The sequence below is a fragment of the Aethalodelphis obliquidens genome, unplaced genomic scaffold (genome assembly GCF_003676395.1).
Source record: "Aethalodelphis obliquidens isolate GAN/ISIS:26980383/991018 unplaced genomic scaffold, ASM367639v1 scaffold11, whole genome shotgun sequence".
In the NCBI taxonomy this organism is placed as follows: domain Eukaryota; kingdom Metazoa; phylum Chordata; class Mammalia; order Artiodactyla; family Delphinidae; genus Aethalodelphis; species Aethalodelphis obliquidens.
Genome location: NW_020837955.1, coordinates 15,091,731 through 15,113,354, shown reverse-complemented (window position 1 = coordinate 15,113,354; position 21,624 = coordinate 15,091,731). Strand labels below are relative to the sequence as shown.

The following is a 21,624-nucleotide window of genomic DNA, read 5'->3' as shown; positions in this document are numbered from 1 at the left end:
AAAACTGCCAAAAAACCAAATAGAGGTATTAAGTAGAAAAATATACATCAAATTAGTGATTTAAAAAGCCAATTTAAGAAATGTCCTCACAATGCACAGTAAATCTGAAGACACAGAAATCATGAGAAAAAGATTAGAGAGGAAGAGGAGGCCAGGTCAATGTCTGTGAAATAGGATTTCTAGAACAAGAAAGAGCAAAGAGTATAAATTTTTAAAAATTAAATTTAAGAAATGGGGGTAGAGTGAGGGGGAAGGAGGAGGAGAAGGAAAAGAAAACTTCCTAATGTTGAATACTGTCTTGAGTCTTCATATTTAATGTGCTCTGAGAAGTACTGGGGCAAAATACTCACGGGAAAACAAAGCATATATACATGTAAAAACTCTCCTGGCAGAATATCTGAATTTCAAAAATAAAAGTTTAAAAGCTCCAAATAAGGAGAAAATTTTACTTAATTTTACATAAAATAAGAGGAAAGCGATTTAGAATGACAGTCATTTCATAAGTAAAAGTAAATGCTAAAAGCCAATGGAAGTATGCTCACAAAATTCTGAGGGTAAAAAAACCTCACTTTTTTTAGCCAATCTATTTTTCACAGATATGAGTAAAATAAAGAAATTACTGGATATGCTATGATTTGGAAAACAGGACAGCCATTTACTCTGGGTACTAGCAACAGTCACTTAAAGTAGTTGAGATAAAAAAAAAAATTCAGAACAAAGACCTAAAAATGGAAAACACTGTTTATATAAAAAATAATGGTAAGCAATATACCAGTAAAACTAACAGTTAAGTATAAACAGTTGTTACTAATATGGGGGGGGTTCAGTTTAATATAACAGATAAGAAAGGATTCTTTAAATAGATAAACACAATATAATTTTTTAAATTAATGATTTAGGAATAACATTCCAAACTATTACAACACAATCTTGGGTGAAAAAGTAAGAGTAAAATATGCTTAAGTATGTAAGATCAAGTGTGCATGTGGGATGAGGGAACAATTTATAATAGTCATTACTCTTTGATGTTGATAAGAAAATGTAGTGGGCTTCCCTGGTGGCGCAGTGGTTGAGAGTCCGCCTGCCTATGCAGGGGACACAGGTTCGTGCCCAGGTCTGGGAGGATCCCACATGCTGTGGAGCAGCTGGGCCCATGAGCCATGGCCGCTGAGCCTGCGCGTCCGGAGCCTGTGCTCCGCAACGGGAGAGGCCACAGCGGTGAGAGGCCCGCGTACCGCAAAAAAAAAAAAAAAAAAAAGAGAGAAAGAAAAAAGAACATGTAGCTTTAAATTTGCTTAAAACATATGGATAAAGCTGAAGAATTTCCAATCACCAGAGGAAATAAAGAACCAAAAAAGATCAACTATAAAAGTAAATAAAATTAAAAACGAAACAAAAGGCTAGCATGCTAAACAAGAAACACAAAAAATAATTTCAGGAATAGTATCAACCATGTACATGTTACAATAAATATTAATCAACTGAATTAACTACGTAAAAGAGAAAAAAGTGTCAGGTAGGGCACAGCAATATGCAGTTCATAACAGACTCAAAGTGACATAGATATGTTGAAACTAAAGAGGGAGACATAGATATGAGAAAACTGTAAAAAAAAGAAAAAAAAAGAAAGCAATAAAGGTGGCAGTAACAATCAGAAGAAGAATTATTCAAGGATAAAAGCGTAAAACATAGATAACTAATAAGAACCTGCTGTATAGCACAGGGAACTCTACTCAATACTCTGTAATGGCGTATATGGGAAAAGAATCTAAAAAAAAAAAGAGTGGATATATGGATATGTATAACTGTTTCACTTTGCTGTACACCTGAAACGAACACAACACTGTAAAGCAACTATACTCCAATAAAAATTTTTTTAAAAGCATAAAACAAAAAAGTGAAGAATTTTTCAATTACTAAAGGGCTAATCTATTTCATGAGTGAAACTGACCTATAACTTTTTTTTTCTTATATATGTTTGGGTTTGGAAACTGTCCTCCTCGAAAGAGTTGAGACATATTTCCATTTTTCCTACTTTCTGAAAGAGGTGACAGAAAATTGGGAAGCTTTCTTCCATAAAAGTTGGGAAGAACTCAAATCTAAAGCATTCTGGGCTTATTCTCTTTGACAGAAGAATTTTAATATTAAATTTATTTAATAGTTATAGAATAATTCAAGCTTTTTATTTCTTCTTGAGTCAGTTTTTGGTAAGTTATATTTTTCTTTAATTTCAAAATTATTGGCATATGGTTGATAGTATTTTCCCTTATCTTTTTTAAAGTTGTGGTAAAACGTACATAATATAAAATTTATAATTTTAATCATTTTTAAGTTTACCATTACATACATTTACACTGTTTGCACCATCACCCATCTCCAGTACTTTTTTCATCTTGCAAAACTGAAACTCTATACCCATTAAATAGTAACTCCCTATTTCCTCCTACTCCCAGTCCTGCCAACCGCCATTCTCTTTCTGTCTATACAAATGTGACTACTGCACACCTCTTAAGTGGAATAACAGAGTATATATTTGTCATTTAGTAACTGGCTTACTTCATTTAGCATAACATCCTCACAGTTCATCCATCCTGCAGCATGTGACAGGACTTCTGTCCCTTTTAAGGCTGAATAACATTCCACCGATACATAGATCATATTTTGTTTATCCATTCATACATCGATGGACACAAGTTGCTTCTACCTTTTGGCTAGTATAAAATAACGCTGCTATAAATCCCTTATCTTTTAAATCTCCTCTTCCTCTGTAGTCTTCATTTTCATAATATTATTTATTTATGTCTTTTATTCCTTGATCAATTTTACCAGGCTTGTTTTCTTAGTCCCCCCTCCCAATTCACTTTTGACTTTTCTTGATCTTCTCTAATATATCTTTGTTTTCTGGTTCATTAATTTTCACTAAGTTTCATTATCTCTCTATTTTCTTTAGGTTTATTCTGCTGTTCTTTTTCTAACTTATGACAGAAGCTTAGTTCACTTATTTTGAAGTTTTCTTTTTTTTTTAAACAAAGTATAGGAGTGATTTAAGAGAATTAAACCTTAATTATTTCGTATTAAAAAGTAATCTAGGGCTTCCCTGGTGGCGCAGTGGTTGAGAGTCCGCCTGCCGATGCAGGCGACACGGGTTCGTGCCCTGGTCTGGGAAGATCCCACATGCCGCGGAGCGGCTGGGCCTGTGAGCCATGGCCGCTGAGCCTGCGCGTCCGGAGCCTGTGCTCCGCTACAGGAGAGGCCACAGCAGTGAGAGTTCCGCGTACTGCAAAAAAAAGTAATCTAGGATAAATAAAATGTAGTATATCCATATAATGAGAATATTATTACAATAAGGATGAATGAACTTCAAAACATTATGCTAAGTGAAAAAGGCCAGAAATAAAAGATCACATAGTGTATGATTCTGTTTATATGAAATGTCCACAAAAGACAAATCTATAGCAATAGAAAGTAGTGTTTTCCTAGGGCTGGGAGTGAAAATGGGAATGACTGCAAATGGACACCACGTTTCTTTTCAAGGTGATGGACTTACTCTAACAGATTTTGGTGATGGCTGCACAACTTGGTAAATGTAATAAAAATCAGTGAATTGTATACTTAAAATGGGTGAATTGTAAGGTGTATAAATTATATGTCAATAAAGCTGTTAACAAAATAAGTATGCATATTTGGTAAATATTTATAATGCTTTAAGAAAATTTGGCCTGCTAGAGAGCCAGCCTTGGAATTTTAATCTGAAATGTAGAACTGAATAGCTGATTTAGACCTGGTTGTAGGCTGAAATCTTACTAAGTTTGTATACTGTATTAGAATTCTTACACAACTTAAGAATAACCACATTTATAAGTTTAAATTATATTTACAAGATTTTTTCAAAGTATCTAAGGTTCTGTTAAATCAATATTTAAGGAGAAAATACCTATAGTTTTACATTAAAATGTTTTAAGAGTTAACTAAAATATTTATCAAAAGTGTAAGTTTGGAGTAAGATCTATATTTTAGGAGAATGAGGCTTTAAATTCATAAATTTAAATAAACTGAACATTAAATTAGTAATCGAAGTAACTATGCATTATCTTTTCTATATACAAAGTCACCCTAAATCTCACACTTAATAACAAGAACTAATCAAGTGTTTTGTACAGAGCTCAGCAGTGTGGGGATATAGGGGAAATGTTTAAAATATATGCTCTGCCGTTTAAGATTTACACACATTTCTGCTACCACACATATACTGACAACTCTCCAATCTCTTATCTCTTGCTCCAGACGTTATTTCTAATTGCCTGCTTCATATCATCACCAAGATATCCCAAATACCTCCAAAAATCCAAATCAAAATCATTCTACCCCTTTTCCCTCATCTCAACCAGTGATGATCCCTGTATTCCTTACCAGGAAAATGGCATCACTAACCCCTTCCCCCAAGACATTCAGATTACAAATCTCACTCAGTCATGATTCCATTCTTTCCCTACATCAGTCAGTCCTATTCATGTTAATTACAAAAGATCCATCCAAATCTATTCTCTTTTATCCACTCGTAAATTCAGGCCTTCACCATTTCTTACCTTAATAATTATAATACATGTCACTCATGTTGATAATAATAGATAATAATTGAGCCCTTAGCTGGTATCAAGCAAGCACTGTATCAGGTACTTCATACCCATTATGATAAAATCTTCAGGGAAACACTGTAAAACAGGTATTATTACTACCTAATACATGTAAGAAAATAAAAGACTGAAGCAGCTATTTTTTTCATACAACTACAAAGACGCAGAGCCTAAGTTTAAAACCAGGCTGGTGATTCTAAAGCCCAGGCTTTTCACTTTTTCACACAACCTGCTAATAACATCTCAACTTTTCATTCATCTATTTAAAACATCGCCTATACCATCAAATCCACCAGAATCCATCTTTCACACTGCCACGAAACTTCTTCCGTCTTTTCCTGGTTTTAAAAATCTTTGATGGCTTTCCACTGACAATACTGAAAACTTCAAATTCCTGGCTGGCATGCAAGATCACTGAGGGTCTGTCTAGTCCCAAACTACCTTTTCAGTCTGCCCTGCCATTTTCTTTCTACATATGCTATGCTCTGGCCAGACTGATTTATTGGTCGTTACATACATGTCAATGCTTCCATGCCTTTTAAGTACAGCAAGCCCTCTGCCCAGAATGTTCTTCTGCAACCTTTAATCCAGTTAATTCTAAGGCATCCCTTATCTCAGCCCATAAGCCCCAGGCAAAGTTAAGAACATCCTCAACAGCGCTGAAGTTGTACTACTAGTAAACTATACTTCAATTTTTCTTTTTTTTGGCATTTTATCTACTAGATTTTGAGCAGAGAACTGGAGCCTATTCATCTTTTTCTTAACATCAGCCTGCCTGTTCCTTAACTGCAGTGTTTGTTGGATGAATACAAACACACCCTTCCTAATTCCTATATCCTTCTATTTACCTAAGTGATTTAAGATTTTATAATGACTCTATTTCGTGTGTCTCGCATGCTGAAGACCCAAAGAAATGCAAATAAATGAAACAGAAGGGCAAGTGACATCTAATGGAAAAAGGTTCCTGTATCTATGAACTAAAACCAGAATTAATTAATGGCTTGCTTTGCTGCCTCATGAACAGAGATGACAGGACACATTTTTGTGCAAAGCTGTAATCACAGCAAAGAGAGCAATAAATTGAGAGATGAAGTACTGAAAAACAGTGGTATTAATACACTAAGGAGGGAAAAGGGATACATACTGAGTAGCTGGAACATTACTGAAATAATTTCATATAATTGTATCTACATACATTATGCCATAAATGAGATCCCAAGATGTTAAGTAACCAAGACTGCAAAGGTAGTAAGTAACTAGGTCAGATGAATTTAGTTCTTTGGAACTCCCAGGACAGTTTTGGTTCATTTTTTTCTGTTATATCAAACTGTCTTGGGTAGAGTAATTACGCTAAAAAGAAGCCATTTAAATGCAAATCTGAAGCTGATTAGGAATAGGTCAATTATATCAGGAGTTCACAATCTGTGGGCCACAATTCCTTAGAGGAACTCAGTCATTACAAGGTCAGTACGTCCACATACATAAGCACTGTTTGTAAATTAAATAAAAATGTGCTTGCACATAGAGTCACTGCTTTTCTAAATGCATTTTTTTGCTATGAACAAAATGCATTATTTCTTTAAAAAGCATTATTGAATTCATAATAGCCTTTTGTCATTACATATTTTCTCAGATACTGAAAATATTATATGAGAGATCAGCGATTTCTATTGCCTTTTAGAAAAGTTGTTGTTGCTGAGCCTTCTGTCCTTGATAGACTATAGATACTTATTTATTTCTATTTATTGAGTGTCTACTATGAGTCAGTCACTAGAATGCAGCTGTGAACAACACAGACAAAAGTTCTTATCTTGGAACTTTAATTCTGGCAGAGGAGACAAATGATATAAATAATGATGACGATGATAATGAATAATATGTGGTGAAGGTAAGTAAAAGAAGAACTGGTCAAAGAAGAATACAGCAGACTGGAAAAGACTCTAGGAGGCTGAATTTTTGAGCACTGAATGGAGTGAGCAAGCCATTTAGATATCCAAGACAAAGGAACGTTCTAGGCAGAGGGAACAGTACTGAAGCAGTAAATGGTATGAAGTATGGTATATGTGAGAAACAGCAAGAAAGTTGGTATGGTCTGAGCAAAGTGAATAAAATGGAAAGCAGAACATGAGATCAGAGCTCTAGAGGCAAGATCACAGAGGCTATGGTGAGACGATCTGACGTTTGAACTTAAGAGAAATCCACTAGCTTTACACATTTGGGTAGTGGTGGAAGTAATGTGATCAGATTTATACTGTTTACCAGGTGGCTGCACAGATAACTGATTATAAGTAAAACATTATAATGAGACTATTATTACAATAGCCTTGGCAAGAGAAAATGGTGACTTAAACCGGAATGGCAGTAATGGAGGTAGAAAGTAGTGACAGAATATAGAGTATATATTGAAGATTAAACCAATTTGCTTTGATGATGCAGTAGATGTAGAATGAGGGAAAGGACACTTAGGCTTTTTTTGGTCAAGAGCTGGGTGAATGGTAATGTAACTTTCTAAGAGAAGACTGGAGGAGAAACAGGCTGGACAGAGACAAATCTAGTTCAGTTTTGGACACATTAAGTCTGACTTGTCTCTTGCAAATCAAAGTGGATGTATGCAGGAAACAACTGGATAGGTGAGTTTGATCCCTGGGATCAGGGATATAAAACTGGAAATCATCAAAGTACAGACAGAATATAAAGCCTTAGAACTAGATGAGATCTTATCCACTCAATGAGGGCAGATAAAAAGGACCCAATCAAAAAATGTGCAGAAGACCTAAATAGACATTTCTCCAGAGAAGACATACAGATGGCCAATAAGCACATGAAATGATGCTCAAGACTGCTAATTAGAGAAATGCAAATCAAAACTACAATGAGGTATCACCTTACTCTGGTGAGAATGGCCATCATCAAAAAGTCCACAAATTAAATGCTGGAGAGGGTGTAGAGAAAAGGGAACCCTCCTACACTGCTGGTGGGAATGTAAGTTGGTACAGCCACTATGGAAAACAGTATGGAGATTCCTTAAAAAACTAAAAGCAGAGTTGCCATATGATCTAGCAATCCCACTCCTGGGCATATATATGGGCAAAACTCTAGTTTGAAAAGATACATGCACCCCCACACACACAATGTTCACAGCAGCACTATTTACAACAGCCAAGACATGGGAGCAACCTAAATGTCTATTGACAGATGAATGAACAAAGATGTGGCATATATATACAGCGGAATACTACTCAGCCATAAAAAAGAATGAAATGTGGGGAATTCCCTGGTGGTCCAGTGGTTAGGACTCTGTACTTCCACTTCAGGGAGCATCGGTTCAATCCCTGGTTGGGGAACTAAGATCCTGCATGCTGTCAGGCGTGACAAACAAACAACTAAATAAAAAGAGTTCTACTTGCTGTTAAAAAAAAAAAAAAAGAAAAGAAATTTCCAGCAACATGGATGGAACTAGAAATTATCATATTAACTGAAGTAAGCCAGTGAAAGACAAATATCATATGATATCACTTATGTGAAATCAAAAAAAAAAAAAGATACAAATGAACTTATTTACAAAACAGAAACAGACTCACAGACATAGAAAACAAACTTATAGTTACCAAAGGGGAAAGGGGGTGAGGGAGGGATAAATTAGGAGTTTGGGATTAGCAGATACAAACTACTATATATAAGATAGATAAACAACAAGGTCCTACTGTATAGCATAGGGAACTATACTCAGTATCTTGTAATAAACTATAAAGGAAAAGAATATGAACAAAAGAAAAAAAGAAAGGACAAAGAAGACTGAATACTAGAGCATTCCAACATTCACCAATTAGGAAGGAAAAGAGACTGAAAATATGACCACGTCTTATTTATGGTTATACTTCCATCATCTGGCAAACACGCTGGTTTCATAAGGACTCAAAAAACACTGCTGATCTGAACTACTGTATATGGCATGTAATTAAATGCATATTACACCACCCTACCTCTCATACAAGAGATGATTTTGTAAGGAAGCATATCCCTTTTGATAAAACCAAACACATTTCCTTAAACATATCTAATTTGCAAATTTAAAAAATCATTACTTTATAACACATCTCCAACATACCTTAATATATGGCAGTACAAAATATCAAACTTCAATCTGGCCCCCAATGGAATAAGCTTCACCATGTTTTAGAAATTTTAAAATTAAAGTTTGAGCTAGCCTTCAGATTTATATAATCTTTACTTATAAAGTAAATTCTTCATAGTTTCTCTCTGCTCAACAGTATTCAATGATTACCTAATGCCTGCAGAGTAGATTCCAAACTATGAAGTCTAGCTTTTAAATCCTTCCTAAAGTGAACCTTTTCAACATCCTCTCCAAATGTCCTTCAAGCACACTCAACTGAAAGTACTCTGTTTCTCAAATACACCTTGCTTTTGCTTATCTCAGTCCCTCACGTCACCCTGTTTCTTCTGCCTAAAACGGTCTTCTCTCAAATCTCGAGAGTCTTGATCCTGCTTGGTTTTCAAGGACATAGCTCCAAAGTTATCTTTCCTCCCAACTGACTCCTAGTATCCTTTGCTTTATCTGTCTTGAATTTTCAACACAAATGCATATGTTTCATGTATCCAACTGAATTTTACATACTCCAGGAAGTAAGAGACTAGTAGTAGTTAAGAACATGGATTCTGGAGCCAGATTACCTAGGTTCAAATTTCTGACTGTGTGTTATAACAGTTCTATGGCCTTGGGCAAGTTATTTGTCTTCTTTATGTCTCACCTTCCTTGGCTATAAAATTGTTTTGATCTCAAAAAATTAAGATAATTAAGTAAATATCTGCAAACTGTTTAGAATAGTATCTGAAAGCATAACAGAAGCACTATATCATAAAATGTTTGGGAAAGGAAGAAAGGGAGAGGGGTTGTATTTTGGTTTGTAACTCCTTTTTTTTCCTTATGTGATTAAAAAGACAGCTACATACAAAAATAATCAAAAGTTTATGTTGATGGGCATACAATGTATAAAGATGTAATCTGCGACAATACAATAACAACCTAAAGACGAGGGACACAGCTACATAGGAGCAAAGTATTTTGTAATACTACTGAAACTAAGTTGTTATTAATTAAGACATTTTATATATATATATATATATATATATCTCCCCAGGGCAAACACTAAGAAAATAACTAAAAACTGTACAGTAAAAGAAGTGGGAAAGGAATCAAAATGGTACACTAGAAAATATGTATATAACACAAAAGAACGCAGTAATGGAAGACTTCCAAAGAACAAAAGTGACATGAGATATGTAGAAAACAAACAGCAAAATGGCAAAGATCCTTCCTTATCAGTAACTACATTAAATGTAAATGAATTAAACTCTCCTATAAAAGGCAGAGATGGGCAGAATGGATTTAAGAAAAGAACATGATCCAACTATATGCTGTATACAAGAAACTCATGTTAGATTCAAAGACATAAAGAGGATGAAAATGAAAGAAAAGAAAAAGTCCATGAAAACAGCAACTGAAAGAAAAATGAAGTGGATATACTAGTATCAGACAAAATAAATGTTAAGATAAAACTTGTTACAATAGACACAGAAGGACATTATATGATAAAAATCAATTTACCAAGAAGATTTAACAATAACTATAAATGAAATATAACTTTTAAAAATTCTGATTACTATCCTGTACACTTTAAACTCATAAAGTACATCAACTATACCATAATTTAAAAAAAAAAAGATTTAACAATTTAAAATATAAATACACCTAACAACCAAGCCCAAAATATATGAAGCAAAACTGACAGAGTGGAAAGGAGGAAAAGTTCAACAATAATAGTTGTAGACTTCAACATCCCACTTTCAATAACAAATGAAACTAAGAGATAAAAAGGAAACAGAAAACGTGCACTATAAATCAAGTAGACCTAAAAGACATACATAGCCCACCAAGAGCAGAATATACATTTTTTCAAGTGCACATGGAACATTCTCCAGGGTAGACCATGTTAAACCACAAAAAAAGGTCTCAATAAATTTAAAAAGTTAGTAATCATACAAAATATCTTCTCCAACAATAATGTAAAGAAACTGGGATCAATAACAGGAAAACTGAGAAATTCATAAATATGTAGAAATTAAACAACACATTTTTAACCAGTGAGTCAAAGAAGTAATCACAATGAAAAACAGAAAATACTTGGGAATTCCCTGGTGGTCCAATGGTTAGGACTCCACACTTCCACTGTAGGGGGCACAAATTTGATCCCTGGTCAGGGAACCAAGATCCCACAAGCCTCATGCTGTGGCCAAAAATAAAAAAGAAAGAAAATTAGAAAATACTTTGAGAAGAATTAAAAAAAAAAAAAAAAACCAACATACCAAAATATACAGGATGCAGCTAAAGCAGTGCTCAGAGGGGAATTTATATCTGTAAACGCCTATATTAAAAAAAAGAATATCACTAATCAGTAACCTAATCTTCTACACTTAAGGAACTAGAAAAAGAAGAAACTAAATGCAAAGCAAGCAGAAGAAAGGAAATAATAAAGATTTGGGTGGAGATTTTTTAAAGTGAGAAAATAGAAAAACAGAAAATCAGTGAAACTAAAACTTCTTTGAAAAGAATAACAATAATGACAAACCTTTAGTTAGACTGACCAAGAAATTAAAGAGAGACGACTCAATTTACTAAAATCAGAAATGAAAGTGGGAGCATCACTACTGACTTTACAGAAATAAAAAGTATTACAAAATATATAACAAACGAGAGTATGCCAACAAATAGATAACACAGATGAAATGGACTAATTCCTAGAAATAAACTACCAAAACTGACTCAACAATAAAAAACATAATAGATCTAGTAAAAGCAAAGAGATTAAAACAGTAATTTAAAAAACTTCTGACAAATAAAAGTCAAGGGTCATATGGCTTCACTGATGAATTCTGCTAAACGTTTAAAGAAGAAATAACAATTCTTCTCAAACTGTGCCAAAAAATAGAAGAGGAATACTTCCTAACTCATTCCATGAGGCTGGTGTTACCCTGATACCAAAGACAAAAACATCACAAGAAAACTACAGACCAATATCTCTCATGAATATAGATGCAAGAATCCTCAACAAAATAATAGCAAACAAAATTCAGCAGCATATTAAGAGAACTATGGACCATGGATGTATCCCAGAAGTGCAAGGGTGGTTCAACACATAAAAATCAACCAACTGAAAAAAAACTAAACACCTTATTAACAGAATGAAAGGGGAAAAAATAACATGATCATCTCAACTGACACAGAAAAGGCATTTGACCAATTCCAACACCCTTTCATGGTAAAAATACTCAACAACCTAGGAACGGAAAGAAGATTTTACAACCTGATGATGAGCATCTATGAAAAACTCACGGCTAACATACTCAGTGGTGAAAGATTTAAAGTTTCCCACTAAGATGAGAAAAAGATAAGGATATTCACTCTTGCCAAGTATTCAACACTGTCTGGAAGTTCTAGCCAGGGCAATTAGGTAAGAGAAAAAGAAACAAAAGGCATCCGAATTGAAAAGGAAAAAGTAAAAGTACCTCTCTTCACAGATGTCATGATCTTATACATAGGAAATCCTGAAGAAAAACTATTAGATCTAATAAACAAGTTCAGCAAGGTTGCCAGATACAAGAACATGCAAAAATCATTTGTATTTCTGTACATTAGCAATGAATACCTATACACTAGCAATGAACAATCTGAAATGAAGGAAACAATTCCATTTCCAATATTATCAAAATGAATAAAATACTTAGGAATAAATTTAACCAAGGAGGTGGAAGACTTGTACACTAAAAACTGCAAAACAATGTTGAAAGAAAGAAGTCCTAAATAAATGGAAAAACATCCTATGTTCCTAGATCAGAATGCTTAATATTGTTAAGATCTACAGATTGTTATTGTTAAGATCTACAGGTTGTTATTGTCTATAATATTGTTAAGATCTACAGATCCCCAAATTGATCTACAGATTCAATGCAATCCCTACCAAAATGCTTTTGGCAGAAACTGACAGACTGACCCTAAAATTCATATGAAACTGCAAGGGAGCCAAAACAGCCAGAACAATCATGTTTTGAAGAAAGCTGAACAACAAGAACGAAGTTGGAGGACTTACACATCCTGGTTTCAAAAACTATTACAAGCCACAATAATCAGAAAAGCGTGGTACTGGCACAAGAATAGACATATAGACCAATAGAACAGAACTGAGAATCCGAAGTAAATCCATACATCAATGGTCAACTGATTTTTGGCAAGGATGTCAAGACTATTCAGTGGGGAAAGAATTGCCTTTTCAACAAATGACGCCGGGACTGCTGGATAACCACATGCAAAAGAATGAAGTTATTAGATTCTTGACCTCACACCATATATAAAAATTAACCCAAAATGTATTAAAGATCTAAACATAAGGGAGAAAACCATAAAACTCTTAAAAGGAAAACAGGGGTAAATCTTTGTGACTTTGGATGTAGCAATGGATTCTTAAATATAACACCAAAAGTACAAACAACAAAATATTTAACGCTAAACTTCACAAAAATTAAAAACTTCTATGAATCAAACAATATTATGAATAAAGTGAAAAAAATAGGAGAAAATTTTTGCAAATCATATATATGATAAGAGTCCAGCATCCAGAATATAAAAAGAACTCTTAAAACACAACAAAAAAACAGATAAAAGAAATTGGGACCTCACATGTTGCTGACGGGAATGCAAAATGATGCAGATGCTGTGGAAGTTTGATGGTTCCTCAAAAAGCTAAATATAGAATTACCATGTGACCCAGCAATTCCTCTCCCAAGTATATACCTAAGAGAAATGAAAACAGGTGTTCAAACAAAACTTGTTACAGGAACGTTCACAGCGTCAATATTTGTAATAGCCAAAAAGCAGAAACACCCAAATGTCCAGCAACTGATGAATGGATAAACAAAACAGGGTTTAAGCATACCACGTAATAGTATTCAGCCATAAAAAGGAATTGTTTGGACTTCCCTGGTGGCGCAGTGGTTAAGAATCCGCCTGTCAATGCAGGGGACACAGCTTGGAGCCCTGGGCCGGGAAGATCCCACATGCCGCGGAGAAACTAAGCCCATGCGCCACAACTACTGAGCCTGCACTCTAGAGCCCATGAGCCACAACTACCGAGCCCGTGTGCCACAACTACTGAAGCCCACGTGCCTAGAGCCCATGCTCCGCAACGAGAAGCCACCGCAATGAGAAGCCCACGCACCACAACGAAGAGTAGCCGCTGCTCACTGCAACTAGAACACAGCCAAAACTAAATAAATAAATTTAAAAAAAAACAGAAAGGAATTGTTATAGACTGAATGCTTGTACCTCCCCATATGTATGTTGAAATCCTAACCGCCAATGTAACTTTTTTTTGGGGGGGCCATGCTGTGCGGCTTGCAGTATCTTAGTTCCACAACCAGGGATCGAACCCGGGCCACAACAGTGAAAGTGCCAAGTCCTAACCACTGGACCACCAGGGAACTCCCCAATGTAACTTTATTTTAATTAAGGTTAAGGGGAAATCGGAGCTGATCTGATAGGATTAGTGTCCTTATAAGAAGAGATATCATTATACTAAATGAAGTAGATCAGAGAAAGACAAATATCACATAATATTGCTTATAAGAGGAATCTTAAAAATGGATACAAATGAACTTATTTACAAAGGAGAAATAGACTCACAGACAGAAAACAAACTTACGGTTACCAAAGAGGAAAGAGGGGGTGTAGGGATAAATTTGGAATTTGCGATTAACAGATACACACTACTATATATAAAATAGATAAACAAGGACCTACTGTATAGCACAGGGAACTATATAGCTTGTAATAACCTATAATGGAAAAGAATCTGAAAAAGAGTACATATTTATATATGTATGTATAACTGAATCACTTTGCTGTATACCTGAAACACTAAATCAACTATACTTCAATAAAAAATAAAAATATATAGGGCTTCCCTGGTGGCGCAGTGGTTGAGAGTCTGCCTGCCGATGCAGGGGACACGGGTTCGTGCCCCGGTCCAGGAAGATCCCACATGCTGTGGAGCAGCTAGGCCTGGGAGCCATGGCAGCTGGGCCTGCGCGTCCAGAGCCTGTGCTCTGCAATGGGAGAGGCCACAACAGTGAGAGGCCTGCGTACTGAAAAAAAAATAAAAATAAAAATAAAAAATAAAAATATATAAATAAAAAAGGAGATACCAGAGAGAGCCCCTGACTCCCACTTGATTACAGAGAAAGGGCCATCTGAGGGCGTAGTGAGAAGGTGGGCATCTACAAGCCAGGAAGAGAGTACTCACAAGAAACCAATCATGCTGGACCTTGATCTGGAATGTGAGAAAATTAATATCTGCTGTTTAAGACATTCAACATTTTATGACCGCAGCCTGAGCTGACTAATACAGGAATGTAATACTGATATGTATTGTATTATGGATTAACCTCAAAAGTAATATGCTAAAAGAAGCCAGACACAAAAGGTCATATGTTATACGACTCTATATAGAATGTCTAGAATAGGCATACCCATAGAGACAGAAAGGATATTAGTGATTGCCAGAGGATGGGGGAGGGGAAGGAGGGAGTGACTATAATGGGTATGGGGTATCTGGGGTAATGAAAATGCTATAAAATTTGATAGTGGTGATGGTTGTACAACACTGTGAGTGTAGTAAAAACTACTAAATGATACACTTTAAAATGATTAAAATGGTGAACTTTAATTTTTTAAAATAGAAATGAATATTGATAGCTGAAACATGGATGACTCTCAAAGGCATTATGCTGAGTGAATGAAGCCAGTCTCAAATGGTTACTTTCTATATATATGATTCCATTTATATGACATTCTCAAAAAGACAAAACTATAGTAATGAAGAACAGATCAGAGGTTGCCAGAGGTTTGGAAAGGGGTAATTACAAAAGAAGAGCATACAGGAGTTCTTTGGGATAATGGAATTATTCTGCATCTTGAATGTGGTGGTGGGTATACAAATTTATACATAGAGTAAAATTCCTAGAACTGTACACAAAAATGATCAATTTTTCTATATGTTAATTCAAAAATAAAATCTTTGCTACCAAAAACTCCATTGGCCTATTTTGCACTTGGAAAGGATCCATGACCTATGCTTGATTTATGTCAGGTACTGGCCATTTGGAAAGTACTATTTCACTGAATTATGTGACTCTTCCAATGTAGACATATTTCATTGTACCATATCCCACCAAATAAAAAAAGCACGTTTGTTAATATGACCACTAATCTCATCAGAAAAGTTTTTAAAGGGGAGTTGTCACACTCAACAGTAGTGGATAGTATGTTTTCCAAAATTCTAATTTTTTCTTGAAGCTGGAATATTATCACTGGCAAACAAATACTGTTATTTCCTCCCCTCTCCACCCTGTATAACAGGCTCATTTCATTCATTTTTGAGAAAATGTCTGTCAAATACTAAAGTCTGAATAATCAGTTTGTCAGACATTCTTCCAAGTAAAACGGTGTTCCATGAAAAAAAAAAGCATCTAATTTAGCTCAAACTCAAACAATCACGTAAGTGCTTTATGCATACTTCCCATTTCATCACATATAATATTAACAAGATGTGTACTCAAGGGCTGAGTTTTAGTAAAAGCAGTATTTCTGTGTCATCAACGGCATTCATAGGTTAAAGTGGCATTTTTTACTGCAAGTGTGTGGCAGTGAAAAACTGCAATGAAACTCCAATTAATAGATATATCTTCAGAATACTGTGGCATTTCTTTAGTTCTCAGTTTGCTGAGGAACAGATTATACGGTTATGTGCAAATACTGGTTTAAAGATAGGAAACAAGTGGCGACTTTTTGACTAGAGAAGTGAAAGCAATAGGATACTTCAGCATTTAGTCTAATTATTACCAGTGCTCAGAAAGAGATGCAGAGTGGAGTAGTAACAGATAGCACAAAAGACTAGATAAATAGTCCAGTAAAATCTCTGAAGTCTCTGCAGAATAAAGACTAGTATGTTCGTGTAAGTACAAATGAATACATTTAAGGAAAAAAACTCAAATTATATTTATCCAATGACTGACACTAAGTAATCAGTAAGTACTAGATGTTACTATATCATGTTCTTTGAATCTACAATTACTAAAAAGTATGTTATAACAGTGAAAAGAAAACACCAGAACTGCCGGGTATCTCTGGGAAGAATATTATACACTAAATAGTATCCCTACAATATAGTGATGAACTGATCCTTGAAATTCTGTGTGTAGTTTAATAACAACAAATATAAAGAACTGGAATAATATATGACACAGTCTTTAAAACCATTAAGGGGAACATATATCAAGAAATATTAGAACAAGGCATTCTTACTGACAAAAATGTAGAATAAATTTTAAAATACTCCATATTACAACTTTAAGTAGAACATAACCAACCCAAATTCTCAAAATAAAAAAACACCTGAGGGGCTTCCCTGGTGGCGCAGTCGTTAGGAGTCTGCCTGCCAATGCAGGGGACTCAGGTTCAAGCCCTGGTCCGGGAAGATCCCACACGCCACGGAGCAACTAAGCCCGTGCACCACAACTACCGAGCTTGCACTCTAGAGCCTGCAAGCCACAGCTACTGAAGCCCGCGCACCTAGAGCCTGTGGTCTGCAACATGAGAAGCCACCGCAATGAGAAGCCCGCGCACCACCGTAACAAAGAGAAGCCCGCGCACCATAACGAAGAGTAGCCCCCACTCGCCACAGCTAGACAAAGCCTGCCTGCAGCAACGAAGACCCAACGAAGACCCAAAAATAAATTAATTAAGAAAAAACAACAACACCTGAGAACACCAAAAGTTGCTGAGGATGTGAAAGAACAGGAATTCTCATTCATTGCTGAGAATAATGCAAAATGGTATAGCCACCTTGGGAGACAATTTAGCAGTTTCTTACAAATGAAACATACTCCTACCATACGATTCAGCAACTGCACTCCTTGGTATTTACTCAAATGATCTGAAAATTTATGTCCACAAAAAAAACCTGTACACAGATGTTTCTAGCAGCTGTATTCATAATTGCTAAAACTTAGAAGAAACCAAGATGTCCTTCAGGTGAGTGGATAAACTGTGGAATATCCAGACACAGAATTATTATTCAGTGCTAAAAAAAAATGAGCTATCAAATCATGAAAAGACACGGAGGAAACTTAAATGCATATTACTAAGTGAAACAGGCCAACCTGAAAAGATTACATACTATATTCTGAACATTCTGAAAAAGGCGAGACTATGGAGACAGTAAAAAGATCAATGGTTGCCAGGACTGGGGCGAAAGGGGGGATGAATACGCAGAGCACAGAGGATTTTTAAGGCAGTGAAACTATTCTATACGATACTACAATGGTGGATACATGTGTCAAAACCCACAGAATGTACAAGAATGAACGCTAATGTAAACTATGGACTTTGGGTGATAATGATGGGTCAATGTAGGTTCATCAGTTGTGATAAATGTACCACTGTGGTTCTACATGCCTATAGTGGGGAGTTTATGTGTATATGGAAACTCTTAGTACTTTCTGCTCAATTTGCTGTGAACCTAAAACTGCTCTAAAAAACAGACTTTATTAATTAAAAAGAAAAAAACATCACTCATGAAGTTTTGGTGTTGTATCCAAGAAAAACATCCACAGTTATTTGCAAGACTATTAAAATATTTCTCCCTTTTCCAACAACATTTCTGTATGAGACTAGATTTTCTTCAACGAAAATAACATATGCAATAGTTGAATGAAAAAGTAGATACAGGGATCCAGCTATCTTCTATTAACACAGACTTTAAAGGAATTTGCAAAATGTACAAACAATGCTCCTTTTCCCACTTAAGTTTTTTGTTTTGGAAAACAATGATTTTCACTAAAATGTTAACATGTAATAGGTTGATTATTGTTATTTTCAAATAAATTATTAATACAACGGCTCTTCAAAGAACTGAATAATTTTTGAGGGGTCTTAAGACCCAAAAGGTTTGACAACTGTTTCTCTAGGGTATCAAAACTCAAGCGATAAGAGGAAGCTATTATCAAATAAAAAAATTAAATTAGTGCTATTCAAAGAAAAGAGAAATACCTTGAGAAATAATTACAGTCACCAAAATGTGGTGTTTAGTGGGTAACAGACTTAATGGTTTTTAAGAGGATAGTCCCACTATAAGAATATATCAAATATCATGGTACCAAAAATACTGGCTAATGTTCTCAATTTACCATTGCTTCACATCGCAACAGAAGAGCAGACTTGATTATCTGCTAAACACCATATTCATAAAAGCAACATACAAACATCATTATCATTTTATATCACATATTACAGAATTATAATAATGCCAGCTAACATTCACTAAAGTTGTATTTTTAAACTTGACATTCATTATTTTATGTAATCTTCCCAAAAATTCTGAGACAGGTATTATTACTCAGGATATTTTATTTATTTATTTTGCGATATGCGGGCCTCTAACTGTTGTGGCCTCTCCCGCCACGGAGCACAGGCTCCGGATGAGACAGGTATTATTACTATCCCCCATTTATAGAGGCAGATACTAAGGTCAAACAGATACAAAAAGGAGAAGCTGGGATTCAAATTTAAGTATTCTCCTCTTAGAGGAGAGCTGGACAAACCTTTTCTGTAAAAGGCTATATAGTAAATATTTTACGTGTTGCAGGCCATATATAGTCTCTGTTCCTGCTTTTTTTTTTTACATAACCCTTAAAATCCTTAGCTCTTGAGCCTTACAAAAACAGACCACAGCCCAGATCAGCCGTTCTCAATCAGGTTCCCTGAGAGAAATAAACCCAAATACCCTAAAGCATCCTTCTATATAATGAATTTACTTCTTGTCTACGCATCTAGAATGGTGTCCATTATATGAAATCTTTGGGAGAATTGACAGCCACTCAAATAATCATCTGTGCTCAGTGGTTCACCTGCATTCAATATAAGAAACAAATACTAAGTGTTACATTCAATCTGGATAAATAAGGATTGGCATTTTTTTCCCCAGAAACTGTACTGATGGCTCACTAATGCCAAGAAAGAAAAGCTGAATTAAATCATACACTGTTTTACACTTATTATGTGGTCCTCAAGAATATTAACCTAAAAAGGCTAGCCATCATCATCATCACCTTGTAGAGACTGAGTATATCCTCAAGGAAAAACAAATTAATATAAAACACTTTGCAAAACTGTATCATTTCAAACTGACAGAAAGTTCATCAAGATTACTAAAGAGGAATCTGAACTAAAAAGCTACACTGCCTTTTGGGGCAATGAAAGGAGTAAAAGAAGTAAAACCAAGGAATTCCCTGGAGGTCCAGTGGTTAGGACTTGGGGCTTTCACTGCTGGGGCCCAGGTTCAATCCCTGGTTGGGGAACTAAGAAAGCGGTGGAGCCAAAAAACAAAAAGGAGTAAAATCAATAACTGAATGCAAAGAGGCCAGCCAACTCCTTAAGAATTTTCAACATTATCAGTCAAGCAACTGACACAACATTAAATAGGAGAAAATATGAAGCACCCAGAATAACATCAGTCCACAAATCCCAAACCAATACTTGCAACATGCCAGACATGTAAACAGAATGATAAAGATGCACTGTTTTTCTTTTTAAACTGAGGTATAGTTGATGTATAACATTATGTAAGTTTCAGGTGTACAACATAGTGATTCACAATTTTTAAAGGTTATATTCCATTTACAGTTATTATAAAATATTGGCTATATTCCTAGTGTTGTACTATACAACCTTGCAGCCTATTTATTTTATACATAGTTTATTCCTCTTAATCCCCTACCCCTATCTTGCCCCTCCCCACGGTAACTACTAGTTAGTTCTTTATATCTGTGTTTCTTTTCTGTTAAATTCATTAGATTCTACACATAAGTAACATCATACAGTATGTCTTTCTCTGCCTTATTTCACTTAGCATAATACCTTCCAAGTCCATCCATGTTGTTGTAAATTGCAAGATCTCATTCCTTATGGCTGATTAGTATTCCACTGAGTGTGTGTACACACACACCCCCATTTTTTTTTATCCATTCATTTGCTGATGGACACAACTAAGGTTACTTCCGTATCTTGGCAACTGTGAATAATGCTGCTATGAACACTGGGGTGAGTGTATCTTTTGGAATTAGAGTTTTCTTTTTTTTCCCAGATAAAATACTCAGGAGTGGAATTGCTGGGTCACATGGTAGTTCTATTTTTAGTTTTTTTTTGAGAAACCTCCATATTTTCCATACTGGCTACACAAATTTACATTCCCACCAATAGTGTACAAGGGTTCCTTTTTTTTCAAATCCTTACCAACATTTATTATTTGTGGTCTTTCTGATGACAGCCATTCTGACAGGTGTGAGGTGATATCTCACTGTGGCTTTGATTTATGTTTTTCTAATGATTAACGATGTTGAGCATCTTTTCATTGTCTTTTGGCCATCTGTATGTCTTCTTTGGAAAAATGTCTATTCAGGTATTCTGCCCATTTTTAAATTGGATTTTTTTTTGATGTTGAGTTGTATGAGCTGTTTATATATTTTGGATATTAACACCTTATAGGTTATATCATTTGCAAATATTTCCTCCCATTCAATAGGTTATCTTTTTGTTTTGTCCATGGTTTTCTTTGCTGTGCAAAAGCTTTTAAGTTTAATTAGGTCTCATTTGTTTATTTTTGCTTTTGTTTCCTTTGCATGGGGAGAGAGATCCAAAAAAAAAAAAAACTATGATTTATGTCAATGAATGTTCTGCCTATGTTTTCTTCTAGGAGTTCTATGGTTTCCAGTCTTACATTTAGGTCTTTAATCCATTTTGGGTCTACACATGGCATAGAGAATGTTCTAACTTCACTCTTTTACATGTAACTGTCCAGTTTTC

At 35.1% G+C, this 21,624-nt stretch overlaps 1 protein-coding gene across 16 annotated transcripts in view; it reads right to left on the bottom strand.

The window, feature by feature from the left end:
* The window catches only part of LCOR (ligand dependent nuclear receptor corepressor), a 126,715-nt gene that overhangs the window by 70,710 nt on the left and 34,381 nt on the right, over positions 1-21,624 (bottom strand). Inside the window, exon 1 of one of the 16 annotated variants that reach the window (XM_027112171.1) lies at positions 13,387-13,410. The exons of the other annotated variants lie outside the window; for them this stretch is intronic. The gene's annotated coding sequence lies outside the window, so the exon portion shown is untranslated. Of the gene's footprint in view, positions 1-13,386; positions 13,411-21,624 lie in introns of those variants that run through there. 16 annotated transcript variants of the gene reach the window in all.